Source organism: Tenrec ecaudatus, chromosome 18 (genome assembly GCF_050624435.1).
Source record: "Tenrec ecaudatus isolate mTenEca1 chromosome 18, mTenEca1.hap1, whole genome shotgun sequence".
Classification (NCBI taxonomy): Eukaryota; Metazoa; Chordata; class Mammalia; order Afrosoricida; family Tenrecidae; genus Tenrec; species Tenrec ecaudatus.
This window is the reverse complement of record NC_134547.1, coordinates 38,664,901-38,678,531: the sequence shown is the minus strand read 5'-3', so window position 1 is coordinate 38,678,531 and position 13,631 is coordinate 38,664,901. Positions and strand designations below refer to the sequence as shown.

Below are 13,631 nucleotides of genomic sequence, written 5' to 3'. Positions count from 1 at the left end.
TTTCTGCATGCTCTCAGGCCATCTTTGTAACAGGCACAAATATAGATCTTTTCCAGTCAGTTGGTCAAATAGTTATCTCCTAAAATTCTTGGCAAAACACAAGTGTGTGCTTCGAGTGCTTCATCAACTTGTTGAAACATTTCAGTTGGTGTTCCGTCAACTCCAGTCACCTTGTTTGTAGCAATTGCTTCCATTGAAGCTTGGACCTCTTCCTGCATTATCATTGGCTCTTGATCATAGGCTACTTCTTGAAACGGTTGAATCCTGATGAGTTCTTTTTTGGTACGGTGACTCATTTCCATCATCTTCCATGGTCTTTGGATGCTTTCTACATAATTCATCATATTGTTCATAGAATTCATCAGTATTGAAGCTCAAGCTGAGATATACCGAGTATGCTCTTCCTTTCGGGCTTTGTAACTACATGTCTTTACACATTTCATTGTACTATTTATTTTATATTCTCAAGCTGCCCTTGAAATTTTCCATTCAGGTCTTTTACTTCATCAATCTTTCCATTTGCTTTTTCAACTGTATATTTAAGAGCAAGTTTCAAAATGAGTTGGGGGGAAGGAAAAAGAATTCCTCCAGATAGAAAGAAGTGGCTGGGAACTTAGGACAGACATTGCCATGCACAGGGCCCCCTCGATGCTTCACCAATGGGTTTCTGAAGTCAACAATGGACACTGTGCACCTTTCTGGTTCCATAAATGGACTTGGCCATTTCTAGCTATGAGAAATGGGAAAAACTAGGGTTAGATAGTAGAAGATCAAGAGATATTCGCGACTTACACTTCGGGAATATGGTTTTCCATTTACTACTTAGTAAATCCAGAGGGGCAGGATAGGCAGGGAGAAAAACCCAAATGATAATGCTCTCTTTATTATTCTTTTTTTTTTTAAATTTTAACAATTTATTGGGCTCATACAATTCTTTTCACAGTTCATACATATACATACATCAACTGTATAAAGCACATCTGTACAGTCTTTGCCCTAATCATTTTTTTCTCTTTTCTTCTTTTACATTTTATTAGGGGCTCATACAACTCTTACCACAATCCATACATATACATACATCAATTGTATAAAGCACATCCATACATTCCCTGCCCCAATCATTCTCAAGGCATTTGCTCTCCACTTAAGCCCCTTGCATCAGGTCCTCTTTTTTTTCCCCTCCTCCCTCCCCTTTCCCCCCTCCCTCATGTGCCCTTGGTAATTTATACATCGTTGTTTTGTCATATCTTGCCCTATGCGGAGTCTCCCTTCCCCCCTTCTCTGCTGTCCCTCTCCCAGGGAAGAGGTCACATGTGGATCCTTGTAATCAGTTCCCCCTTTCCAACCCATTCACCCTCCACTCTCCCACTTATTAAGCACTTAAAAGGCTAGGGACCATGGTAAGCATTTTTTGCAATACTTTTATTTTATTTAAACTTTTTATCGCGAAGTAGGCGAAGGGTTACAGAGCAGGGTATAGTTTTACATTCAATAACCATAACACATTTAAAATTTTTTTACAAAAATCCCATTAGGGGAAGTAGACCCCCCGGAGTAAGCCTGAGGCTGGGGAGTTGCCCCTGTGGCCCGCCACAGCCATGCTGGACAGCTGGGACAAGCACTTGTGCCCCGAAGCCCCGTGCCCCAACCGGCGCCATCCCCATCACCTACCTAACCAAGGCCTTCGAACTCCTCGTGGGCCGGCCCGTGACCCTCGTGAGAGACTTCATTGAGGAGCAACAAGCCAAGAACAAGACCTGCTACTACCAGCGGCAGTTCTGCCGCGTGCCCGACACCACTGAGTGCCAGGAAAAGGATGCTGCGTGCGTGTTCGAAACCGAGATGCAGTGGCAGTGGGACTAGGAGATTGCCAACATCGTGCAAGAGAGGATGAAGGCCTGCCAGCAGCTGGAGGGCGAGAGCTATGTGCAGAACTGTGCCCAGGAATTGCAGTAGTTCGCACAAGTCCAAAGCCTACCGAGACCGTTACCAAGACCTGGGAGCTCGCTATTCAGCCCGGTAATGCCTGGCCAAGCAGAAGCAGAGGATGCTGGCTGAGCAGAAGGCAGCCAAGGAGGCAGCTGCAGCATGAGGAAACCTTCGATGTAAACCTACTTTGACTACTGTCCTGAAATAAAAGTTTGGGCTTCTGAATTAAAAAAACAAAACCCATTAGGTTATACTACTTTTACCAAAAAAGTATAAATTAATATAATCAGATATATGCTAGTCAATGTGAAAACTGGGTTTAAACCCAGAATGTGGATCTCTGAAGATTTACCCTAGCCTCACGCCAATGTTAGGATAGGTGGGAAAGGAAGCCTGCTGAGGGTGGACCTGGGTCCTTTGGGGATGCTATGCGAAGACATTGTACCAGCTGAAATAGTATGATGTTAATGGGGAAGGACTGAGGTGGAGATGAACAAAAGGAGGGATTCCATCAGAGGACACTTTAAAACAGAAAACAAGGACCATCCAACTGGGGTGAGTTATCCTTATTTCCCTTCCATGATAATTTAATACGTATGTGCCAAGTATTTCATAGTGCATCCTTGAATACCTGTACTTCAAATTTACCTGAGCGTTTTGTGTTTTATCTGGAAAGATTGTCCCTAGGTCACATGCCCAAGTGTTGCAGAGTTTGAACTAGGACTCAGACCTTTGCTACTTGCTTCGTTGGACCAGGTTTCATTGGACATGGCTGTGGTCTTAAAGACACTTATTTCAGCTTCCAGGGAAAACAAAGACCACAGTTGCATTAAAGTGAATTTTACTCACGGCAAACCTATGTGTCTCAAAGTACACTACCAGGAGTTTCAATGATGTGACCTTTCAGATCACCAAATCTTTCTTCCCACGTTCCTCTGAGTAGATTTGAACTGCTAATTTTCCATGTAATGTCTGAATGCTCAACTCTTTGCACAATGCAGAGACTCCTAGGGTGCCCAGAGGAGTGTTAAGCACGGAGTTATGAAACTCATCTTGCCTTCATGATTGTGTTAAGCTAGTCACAACTACGAGGGTAGAGCTGGATTTGATCCAAGGTCTGCTTGCCTGCCCATAATGAGTGAAACTATCATGACTTTGCAAGTTCCATAGAATAAACCCGACTTTACTGTATGAAGTCTGTGCGTAAGCCAATCTTGTCTCCAGGTCTTGTCCAGTTGGTTTTATTTATGTCTGGCCTTTTATATACAATGAGTTCTAATACCTGAGCCTCAAACCGAAACAAACAAAAACAACCCATTTCTATAGCGTTGATTTCAACTTGTAGTAAACCCATATGTTATAGGATAGCACTGCTCCATAAAGTTTACTTTGCTGCAGCATCTGCAGGGGGAGACCTGGTAGTACAGTGGTTAAGCACTCAAATGAAAGGTTGCTTTGAATCCACCAGCTGCTCCACGGGAGAAAGATGTGCCAATCCGCTTTTGTAAAGATTTCAATGTTAGAAACCCCATGGAAGTTCTACTCTGTCCTATAGGGTCACTGTGAGTCAGAATTGACTTAATGGCAATGCTGATGTTTAAATTCACTATTTGCAGAAACTCATCTGTAGGCCTTTGTTTTGCATTGCTTCTGGGTGAATTTGAATAAAAAATCTTTATATTAGTTCAAGCTTAAGCCATTTGACCACCCCAAAACAGATGCCAATAAAGATTTGTTGAATGAATAGACATGGTTTCCAGTGGATTTGGAAAGAGAAAGCCTTTCTAACACTCTTTTCCCAAGTAGGAGTCAAACAAACAGATGAAAGGAGGAAAATCCAGGTTCAGATCTGGGTTAGGGCAGACAAGACAAGCCCTTCCTATGTTTAGGGCCAAAATGGAAGTTCTCATCCCAGGTGGTCACACATCTGCCTCTGGACCCAGACAGGTGTGAAGATGAAGTGGGTCATATGAGACCAACTCACACCTCAGTCACATGCCCATTGCCCATAGGCTCCAGCTGCTCATTGCCCTAGGAGAATGTGAGCCAGGTATTGTCAGGTCTTGCCATTTTTCACAAAAAGCTGAATGTTTATAAGAAATATTCTGCTTGGTAAATGTTAATCATTATTCTTAATTTCCCCCAAAATATTATGTAGGCCAAACAAAACATGGCTGACTATGCATTCAGTCTTTGGGGGAAGGGCAGGTCATGACTCTCCTTCAGCCATCCCCACCAAAAATTCAGCTGCCAGCCAGCTCTCAATCATTCCCCGCTGAGATACCTGGAAGCCTCATTCATAGTTCCCTCTGCAGGGAGACTGGGATAGGATGGCTCCCACCTCACTCAGAGCGACAAAACAGATAGATTAATAAAGATTCTAGCCCTGCTGATCTATCATCTTCTGGCATCAAATTACACACGTATCCCATTATCATTACTGAGCTTTTGGGTTAATTGCAAATCAGGGAGTTAAGATTATTAATGTAAGTGAAAGCTTATGGAGGTGAGAGGAGGGCTCGGACCCAGGTGTCTTCTGTCCTACCCTGGCTGGAGGGCCCTGCAGCCACCTGCTGACCTCCTATTCCCACAGCAGCGATGTTCCTGAGCATCCCCCCTGTCAGCTTGTGCACGTGCCTTCAAAGCACTTCCCAGGAACTGCTTGTAGCAGAGTATTAAAAGCAAATGTGCTCATTATACCTGATGGTGCACAATCCATGCCGAGGAAATTAGAAATGATTAGGGCATCATTAGAAGGAGCTGTCTCTCTTCACCCAAAATATTGATAGGAAAAAAACCCAGCAGTGCAGATAACAAATGGATAAGACTTCAAAACACAATGCACTGTTGTGATGATCAATGTGGTCCTGAATATACCCCAGACATCTTCAAAACACAACAGTTAGCAGCTGCTCCCGATCTTTTCTACTGTTGCAAAAAAAAAGTATTTGCCCGTCCTGACACATTCTTTCCCTTTAGTGCTTTACTAGAATCACTAGGACATGACAGTAGAATGTCTAAGAGGACTGAGTTTTTTAATTTTCAGAAGTCAATCTATTGGTCTAATTGGACCTTGAGATATATTTTGGTTAGACTGCTTTTGGAAGAGAAATCAGGATATATTGCCTATATGTCTATAAACCCATGGACTTCAGCTTTGCTAGACAGTAAGGAAATACTGGGCCCATCTCTGCATGAGACCAGTTGGATGAAGTTGAGTATTGACTTCCTCAGGAGATATGACATTCACCACCAATTTACACTCTCTCCATCACTCCCTATTGTGCCCCCAAGTATGATGGAGTGGTAGCTCCTGATTATTATAGCATTTATAACATCACTTGATACCTTTCCATTATTGACTACATGAGTATTGAGGGCATTTGAGTTTATAGTTCCTGTTCAGGTTTCTCTTTTTCCATAAGACAATCAGGCTAAGTTTCTTAAAACACAGATTGAATTGTGTTAATCACCTCCTCAAACACCCCAGAGTCCTTCTAACCACACATTACCACTACTGTCATCTTTACTAAGTGCCTGTGGGATAAAGGCCAAACATCCCCTTTTGATATGGACCCTCTCACTTTTCCTACTTCATTTCTGAGAGTGTGGCAAGTGGTTAGGTCTGCAGCTCTCCTGGACCGACTCCTATGTGGAAACACATCACACATTATCACCACTTCACGCTTTACTGTTACATCTGCTCCCGCTGAAAACCTTACACTTCCATGAACTTTGTAATGAAGTCCTGTAACATTGTAACATTCTTCAGGGTCATTTACTGGTTTCTATTCTGACCTGTAAATCAGCATGCCTCTCTGAAGTAATGTGCCCGTACACTTTATTTCTTCCCCTGATCTTCAGGTTTATTTTTCTCTATAGATCACAACAAAATATTCCTTGATGTGGTGCTGGAAGATGAGTTCCCCAGGTTGGAGGGCACTCAAAACACATAGTGGATGTAACAACCGATTTGGGCAAACTAAGGATGGTGAAGATGCCACAGCACCCAGCAAGGTTTCCTTCGGTTTTACATGGATTTGTCCTAAATTGAAGTGACTTTACAGCAGCTAACAACTTCTTTCCCATGAACATCTCCTTGTGATTCTCTTGTTTTCTATCGATCCCTTCGGATCAGGCGTTTTGTTCTTAGCAAGTACTCAATAGAGCTCTGTTGAATGGATTTACATGGCACCAGACTTCTAATTTAGTTCTTCTAATGCAGTGTGCGATTCCTAATTGAGTTTCCAGACTTTGCTAATGTTCTGGAAGAGGATTAATTCTCACCAAGCGCTCTAATTAGAACCGGTGATTCTTTGCTGGACTAACCAGCCATTGTGGGCTCACGTGCACTCACTTCTTGCTTCAGTCTGACTGCCTGCTTCCTCATTGCACATGTGTTCTCAGGGGCCCCTCATGGTTGAGGTCTTTTCCAACTTCCCAGACAAACCAACTTAATGCAAGAGACGTTTAAGAGCTTATTAGAATAGGTTATGAGGAGAGAGCAAATTTGGCACGAATTGAGCTGAATGCATTGGGCAATTACTTTTCTGGATGTTGTAGGATAATTTCAGAAATGGGCTAGAATTGTTATCATGAATACAAAAAATGTATGTATCCTAAGTGTGCAGCTCAATAATTTTTCACTAATGAAGCATATTTGTAGAAGAGCATCTAGACTAAGCATCAAGACAGTGCCTCAGAATCCCACGCAGACTCCTTTGCGATCATTCAACCCTTCCCTAAGAGCAACCACAACACCGATTTCTTCCTCTTCTTTTTTTTTTTTACTGAAGTTTTGGTTTGCACCTTTAATGATTTTCAGCATCTTTTCTTTTTTTATTATTAAATAAATTTTTTAATTGGGGCTCATACAACTCTTATCACAATCCATACATACATCAATTGAGTAAAGCACCCTTATACATTCGTTACCCTTGTCATTCTCAAAATGTGCCTTCCACTTGGGTTCCTGGAATCAGCTCGGTTTCTTTTTTTCCCTTCCCCCTCCCTCCCCTCTGCTCCCTTCCCCCTGAACCCCTAGTAGTTTATAAATAATTATTTTATCTTATCTTACACTGCCCGGCGTCTCCCCTCACCCACCTTCCCATTGCCCATCTCCCAAAGAGGAGGTTACACATAGATTCCCAAGTTCAGTTCTCCCTTTCTACACCCCCTTCCCTCCTGGACCACAACACCAATTTCTAATGGGATAGTTTCACCTGTTTTTGTGCTTTACATAAATGGAATCATAAACTCTCTCTTCTTTTGTTTGTTTCACCCAATACTATGCGTTTAAGTTTCCTCCATCTTGGTTATCTGGTGTCATTAGAATATAGCAGTATTCCATTAGAATATACCATTTATTCTATGAAAATTCTCAGTCTCTGGAAATGCAAATAGGTAAATGTGCTGGGGGTGTTAACTAGTTGCTAACTGAAAGGCTGGAGGTTTAAGTCTGCCACAAAAAATTAGCCACTGGAAGTCATATGGAGCAAAATTCTACTCTGCTGGCTTTCTATAAGTCAGAATGTACTCAATGACAACTGCTTTTTAAAAATGAATATTCTAATCTATATCTTACAGTACACACACAGGCATTTCTATTGTATATATTCCTAGGAGTGGAATTGTGGGTCGTATATTGGTGTATGATTCAGGTTTAATACATACTGCAATTTTTTTTTACAGCGCCACCTGGGGTTCTTTGTACAACAAACAGCACAAGAAGACACCAGCGCCATGCAGGCAGCAGCCCAGGGCTCACACCAGTCCCTCTCGCCCTCACACAGAGAACTCTACTTTGTGGGAGCCTGGGAGCCTTTGGGAGCTTGAGCTGGGGCTGGGCGCCTTTGGAGCTTTTGCTTGAGTCATGGCCTTGGCTGGAGCATCAGCCTTGCTTTGTGCCTTGGTCTTGGATCGGCAGAGCCTCAGACCCTTGGCAATACGTGACAGAGCCCGCTTGCCAAGCTTGGGGTGGGCAATGTAGGCCAGTGGCTGAGCTTGCGGTTGACGCCCATTGGGATCTTGGCCTTCACCTCTGTGGGCTTCACAAGATCCTTGATGGTCTGGACGCAAGCAGCCGCAGCCTTGGCGTTGTTGGCCTGCATTTTCTTCAGGCCCTTCTTGTGCTTCTTGGCGAAGTGCATGTTCCTCAGGAACTTGGGGTCCACCCCTTTAAGAGATTCGTATCGTTGTGACCGGGGTTTTTTGATGCCGTTTCTGTGCCATTTCCGGGATTGGTTGTGCGTGGTGTGGTTCTTGGACTTGGCCGTGTCTGCACCAACGCCTGCAGCTTCCGGAGCTCCAGGGATGGGAAGAGAGAGAGCACACTGCCAATTTTTCCCCCAAATGGTTGTTATGCATTAATTTTAAGGATTTATTTCTTTTTAACATTAATTTATCCAATAATGACTTAACACCTGCTTTATGAAAGCCATTGTGCTAATTACTAGAAAAAATATTAAGATGGATAGGAACTAATCATGACATTCACCTATTTTAAAACTGTCAGTGGATATCTTATCTTGGCACACAAAACATTCTAATCTAAAGTCAAATTAGTCTATCATGCCAGGGGTGTAAAACATCCAGGACCAGTCAACTAATATGAATGAAGAGAGCTGGGTGGGGACTCGGCTGTGAAATGGAGCCAATGCTCCATCTACATGGGGCAGCTATTATTAAATTTCTGTTGATTATCAAACAAGAGTGTTTGGGTCCACCATATCTTATATTTCAGAGAAGTTAGATATCTGGGTTTAACTGAATTTACCTTTTAACAAATTCTTTATTTCACCTGGGATTTATAAGACTCACAATGGGAGAAACTTGCGAACCTGTAGATTCTGGTTCAGTGTTTCTGGGGTGAACATGGAAATTCTCAGTAGGGGATCAAAGAAGAAAAGATATGTTAAAATTTTGCTATACATCAAATGCTCTTAGAATATTACCTCTTCCCCTGATATCTCAATACTCATTGCTCCTCCCAATCTTAGCACAAATAACTAAGCAGTTGTTTTGCTTTTCACAGATCTGAGACTACACATGCCATTACATTCTCATAGAGATCCTTTTCCTCTTATTCAATTGTGCCTTTCCTTGTGGCCAGTTCAAATGCCACTATCACTTGAAAGCCCTCCACTATAAACTTATCAACTATCTCTTGGAAACTTCCTAACTATGCCTTTAAAAAAAACCCTGTATCCTAGTATTTATCTCACAATACTATGGTGCTTGCACATTTTCTAGTTTCCTCTTCTAGGGATGAGACCTACGAGCTTATTTTGTATCTCCAGCATCTGATGATTCACAGGTGGCCTCCATCAATGTTTACTGAGTGAATCAATTGTCTCACAAGCACCCATTGCCCTTCGCTCCATCTCATTCTCTTGCTTTAATTTGAGGGTTCCTTCTCTCTATCCATGGAGGTAGTAGTCATGCCAAAGATGGCAAGGGTACTGTCTTTACATAGCCTCAGTGGTGACTCAAATAGGGGCAGGTGATTTTTACCTCTTTAAGTGAAATTGAGCTTTTGTGAAAATGTATAAGAAAGAAGTTTGCTCTTTCCTGCTAATCTTAAAATTGAAGCCATTTGTGGCTGGAGTATCCAGCAGTCTTAAAAACTTGACATTAAAACCAACTTAGGAAAGAGTAGAGCTAATACAAAGTGGGGGAGACTGGTTCCTGCTAATATCAACAGTGCACCTGGATCCATCCATGCCTGAAGCTATCACATTTTCCTGTCTTTTCAGTTGTATGAGTTCAAATCTGGTTTATTTGTGTGTCTATCACTAACAGAACAGTATACAATTTTAAAAAGTCCCTAAAATACAAATTTGATGTTAGCTGCTTTTGAGTTGGTCCTTGACTCATGGCAACCATGTGCAAAACAGAGTGAATTGCTGTCTCATTCTACACCATCCTCATGATACCTTGCAGACCATACTGTTGTGATACATAGAGTTCTCAATGGTTGGCTTTTGAAGGTAGACTGCCGGGCATTCTTCCAAAAATATAAAGTTGTGTATATATATTCGATGATATTGTTGTTATGTTGTGTGTGCGTTATTTGGGTACAAAGAGAAGTTACACATCCTTTATCCTTTCTGCAAGGAGAATTACAATCATGTTGGGTAAATAAGAAATACCCCAAGGAGGAGTAGTGATAGTAAAGCACATCATTCTGAAAACTTGTGTGGAGTCCAATGGGGATAAAGGAGAAAGAGGGAGATGTAGGAGGCAGTTGGCTGGTCCAGGTGTTTCTTGGTGGGTGACTAATTAGTCCCCTGTGCCTCTGTTTACCTTGTAGCTAAATGCCTTGTGAGATAACTCAGTTCTTTATGGCCTCCTCAAGATTCTTTTAAACCTTGCATGTCCTTGTGCTTATCTTAGAATGTAGTGCTTTTATTGTTCAAGTGTTTAGCCAGTGTGCCTAGTTAAGTAATGTTTGCATAGATAAGCGGTTCTGAATGTTTTGTAAAGGAAGTGCTTTAATGTTTGTTTTGTAACCATTCCCTTGTAAGAATAGTATAACAACCAAGCTTTGAATATACTCGGTGCTTCAGTCCATCAGACTGTTTTCCTCCCAATCCCATACTTTGTACGTGTCTCTTTTTTCTTTCATCCACACGCCTCACTTCAGATGCAGTTTGATGTGGGATAGCTAGCCTATCACCCGCAGGGAGAGATGGGTAGGTGGTGCATGCTGGTAAGTTTTCATGAGGCAAGCGGGATATTCCTCATTCAAAGAACGAGTGCATGGTGAAGAAAGTACTGAATGAAAGATCATGGTGATTCAGAAATAGATGTTAGATAAGGAGAGAAGTGATCTCTTTGGAATTAGGACACAAACAACTTATTGATGAATTTGAATGGGGGAGCAGAAGAGAAGCAGTATTTCCACCAGGTTCTTTTTGTGCCCTTTGGCAGCTGTGAGTTTCTGTATCGGGACAGGGAAGACTTTGCCAGAGGGGCATATGTGGTTAGCAATAGGGGCATATGTGTTTAGCAATAGCAAGCTGACAAAGAGTCCAGCTGGAGGATGTGGCATGGGCCTTGATAAGAAGAAAGGATTCAGAAAAGGGGAAGTTTGAGACGCTCGGGTTGATGAGGAAAGAGGAGGATATAAGCACATGTTGTGTATTTGTAGATGCTGAGGTTAGATCCTTAATGGTTCTGATCATCTACGAGGTTTATTTCTGGCACTTTATTTAAACCCAAACAAACCATGGCCTGACTCGTGCCAGGAAAAAAGTCCTTGTGGGGATTTATCAGTAATTCTTTCCATGCAGTTAAACACAGCAGCCCAGGGGTGAACAATGACATAAGTTAATAATGCACAACATGCCACTGAGCTGTGGTCTGGCTAACAGGAGTGATTAATAGTCACACAATGCAGCTGTGACTCATTTTCAGAGATGGCATGGGGAAGAAAGAGAGAGAAGTTTTGGTTATGTTATGACAACAATGTCTAGACACTTGCACTTGATACTGTATCAGGCAAGCTTTCTGGTACACGCACCAAAATCCAAAAATTGTAACTGTCACATGGCTCTGCAAGGTTAGAATACCTAAATAATCCATTCCCCTAACTTGTCACTAGATATAGTAGATGACTAAGTATAGACTGATGGAGTAAAGAAATTCTCATTCCAATCCCATCTCAGGAATTAAGTCTCCTCCATGTGACCCGGGACAAGGTAATACATCCTTTAAATGTCAAATTTCTTTAAAAATGTTTTATTGGGATGTAATTCACATATCAGTGCAATCATAGTTAAAAGACTTGTGCAGTAATCACCAAAGTCAATTTTAGGACATTTTATTCTTTCTTGTACTCAACTGTTATTAGCGCCCCCGTTTCCCCCAAGTCCCCGCCCCCCACCCCCGCCATATGCCCAAGAAACCATTAATTCAGTTACTGTCTCTTTAGATCTATCTATCCTGGGTTTCATCTACATAAAAACACACAAAAATGAACAAATAATAGCAATAAAAAAGTAAAACAGATTTTTAAAACCTCAATTAAAAAGCAGCAAATATTAAAACCTAGATCAAATTTAAAACAGGTCAAAAGTGAGCTAAAATCGTCAGGTGTTAAATTTTAACGTAACTGCATCAGCAATAATCCACTTTCCAAAGCACTATGCATGATAGCAAGGCTGTTCACGTCATAGACCTATGATCAGAGAAGACTCACAGGAAGCTTAATACTTAAAACAAAGAAACAAACCTGAAGCAACCTTAAAAGGAAACATCCGTTCTTTGAGAAAGTATGTCTTGAGTTCCAGGTCCATGCCAGAAAATGTGAACGCGCCAGTAATACTGTGGCGAATGCGACACACTTAGTGTCTGCACTTATGGAGCCTGCAGCCTAGGCAGCTAGTCAAGTCTCAATGCCCTCAACTGTTCCGTACGTTAGTGAAGTAGCTGACCTCTCAAAGCTCTCTTTACCTGTAAACTGTCTAAGGTTAGATGTGGGAATTGAAAACTATAGACTATCCTTGGGGGCTATTAATTGATCCTCCTAAAATACTTACAGTTTTTTCCTGAATATTAAAAGTACTATTTTCTCCCTATAAAACTAGATGATATTGTTGTTTATATAGAAAATACTAAAGAATCTACAGAAACACTACTAAAACGATTAAGTGCATTTAGCAAGTTGACAGGATACAGAATTGCTTTGCAAAATGTAAATGTGCATTTATATATTCATGGCAAATAATTATAAGAAGAAATTTAAAAGTCAAATTCCACTGATAAATTGTGAAAAAAAACAAAATATTTAGGATTAAATTTAATAGAGAAACATAAAGCATCTCTGAAAATTATAAAGTACTACTGATCAAAATGAAAGAACAATCAAGAAATGCTCAGCTTCCTATTCAGGAATGAGAAGATTTAATATTGAATAGATATTATCTCTTAATTGTCCAATAGATTCAATACAATTCAAAACAAAACCTCAGCAGGCTTTCTTTATTTCTTTTCTTCTTCTTGTTTCTTATAAAACTGACAGGCTGTTTGTAAAATTTTACCAAAATGCAAAGACTTAAAATATCCAAATAATTTTGAAAAGGAAAATAGACTTGTATTACCTGATTTGAAGACTTACTTTAATGAAGTGTGATATTGACATAAGAATCAAATAGATGACCAAAATGGACTAAAGAAACCAGACTCAGGCAATGAAGAGAACAAGGCAATCATAGGTGAAAACAAAATTCTTTTTAATCAAATGTACTAGAAGAACTCTTTATGTGAAAAAAAAATGTAACCACAAAGTAGATTCTTAGACCTAAATACAAAACCATAAATTGTTTGAGAAGTAGGGACAGGTTTGTAAAACGGATCACAGAAAGAAATTCATTACCGAATAAAAGATCATCATAGATCACTAAAATTGATAACCAAATGTACACACAAGTATATAGATGTGTGTATATATAATTATAATTATAAGATGAACATTTTCTGGGTATATTCCCCAAAGAAATAAGAGACAGAACACAAGCAGATGTATGCTGTCCCATGTTCATTGCAGTATCGTTCACACTAGCAAAAAACTGGAAATAGCCCCAATACCCCCAAATAGAAGAATGGATAAAAAGCTCTGGTACATACCCACAAGGGAGCATTCAAACTTACTGCCATCAAGCATCAAGTCAATTCTGACTCATAAGAACCCTATAGGACAG

General features: G+C 40.9%; 1 pseudogene; it reads left to right on the top strand.

The window, feature by feature from the left end:
* The first annotated feature begins 1,598 nt into the window (after positions 1-1,598).
* LOC142431360 (NADH dehydrogenase [ubiquinone] 1 beta subcomplex subunit 10 pseudogene) lies at positions 1,599-2,092 on the top strand (annotated as a pseudogene).
* The last annotated feature ends 11,539 nt before the right edge of the window (positions 2,093-13,631 follow it).